The following is a 1,747-nucleotide window of genomic DNA, read 5'->3' on the forward strand; positions in this document are numbered from 1 at the left end:
CTGCTCCCTGGTAATGGTGCCAAAAACAAGACACGACTCGAATTGCTTGTGTGCACCATAAGTGCATAGTTGTCAAAGTAATAAAATACCCCGTGGATGGGCAGTAGAATCCATAGGGAATGGAAGTATTAGTATTAATCACTTCTCGTTATCTAGTCAAAATCAAGATTGTGATGAAATGAACTTAATTGCAAGAATAAGAATATCACAAGCAAGCAAAGGGAAAACAAAAAATAAAAAACAAAGGAGATCTCAATCAATAATGATGAGATACCGAGCAATGTTCCCCATTGGATCTAACATAATGCCCAAGACTTACTAAACATTCCTAAACCAAGTTAAATCGAGTATAGGTAATCGAAGAGCAATCGGTCCCTATCTCTAGAGCTCATCGATACTAGTCCCCTCACGAGGTCCTCGGTAGAGAAATTGCTCAATTTCAACACATTATGCCACATATGACCTCAGTAAACTCTAGGGATACCTAGGAGTACAACCAATCCCTAAATATAGACCTAACCCTACTTCTAAGCGAAAGATCCCTAACCCCTTAAAAGGTCCCAATGGAGAAATCCATCAATCTCATCCCCGCATCAAATATGGTCACGATTAAGCCTAGGGAATACGGAGATAGGAAGCACTATTCGTAAGGGAAAGTGGACACTCTACTATCTCATAACTCACCATCTCAACACTCTTTATTCTTGAAGTTCTAACCCTAATAGAGGTTTCTCTCTAACCAAGGCAACAAATCATGCATTAACAATCAACCACAAAGATCAATATGACATATGAGCAATAATGAAACAATATTAAAACTAAAACAAACTCAGAATTAATGAAAAATATAAAGTAAGTCAATACAAAAGATAAGATTCTAGGGTTCACATGACCAAATATCTACTAGGATTTAGCCCTCCATGGGACAAATTTCAAAGCAAAATATAATGCAATAAAAAGCAATGGAAACCATAGAGTGAAACCCCCTCGAATTCATGTTGATGGCCTTGATGGGTTGTTCAATATCTTAAAGGATCCTTCTTCAAAGCTAGGTCACCGAAGGCCCCCTCGATGCTATGATAGAAGAAAGATCTATCAAAGTTGGTGAAGAACACCCCTAAATTTGCCAAACACCTCATCTTGAAACCCTAGCTGTTTGCCCTTCAAATGCTAGCAAAAAAGTCTCCAATGAATAGGGCAAAAGTATTTATAGGCCTAAAGCTGCAGTACGTCACGTGCCTCCACGCGACCACGTGAGATTTCAAATTCCCACTTGAGTTATAGAAATTCTCACACGACCATATGAAATTTTCACGTGGTCATGTGAACAGTTTTTTTGTTACAATACTGCTATAGTAAAATGCTGTGGTGTTTTACTACAATACTTTTCATAAACGTGGCTCACATACTCTTCTCTTGAGGCCACATGGTCGGGCACACATTTTTGTGGTAGGTTATAAGACTTTTTTTCGTCGACTCATCATTCGGAAGATCAAGCATTATTTGCCTAGAGTTGGGGCATGAAGATGTGATTTCCTTTGTGCCCTTACAACCAACAAATTGGCTTGAATCCTCTTAGAAGATGGCACACACCTCAATGTACATGAGCTCCTCTTATGTCTTTATCCTTGGATTGCACAAGAACTCCCAAAAATGTCTCTTTATAACCTATCTTTGCTTTTTTTCTCCATTCAAGGCATTCACAACCTAATTCAGGAAAAAAACACCAAATACACTATATCGTGGG

Source organism: Dioscorea cayenensis, chromosome 11, assembly GCF_009730915.1.
Source record: "Dioscorea cayenensis subsp. rotundata cultivar TDr96_F1 chromosome 11, TDr96_F1_v2_PseudoChromosome.rev07_lg8_w22 25.fasta, whole genome shotgun sequence".
In the NCBI taxonomy this organism is placed as follows: Eukaryota; Viridiplantae; Streptophyta; class Magnoliopsida; order Dioscoreales; family Dioscoreaceae; genus Dioscorea; species Dioscorea cayenensis.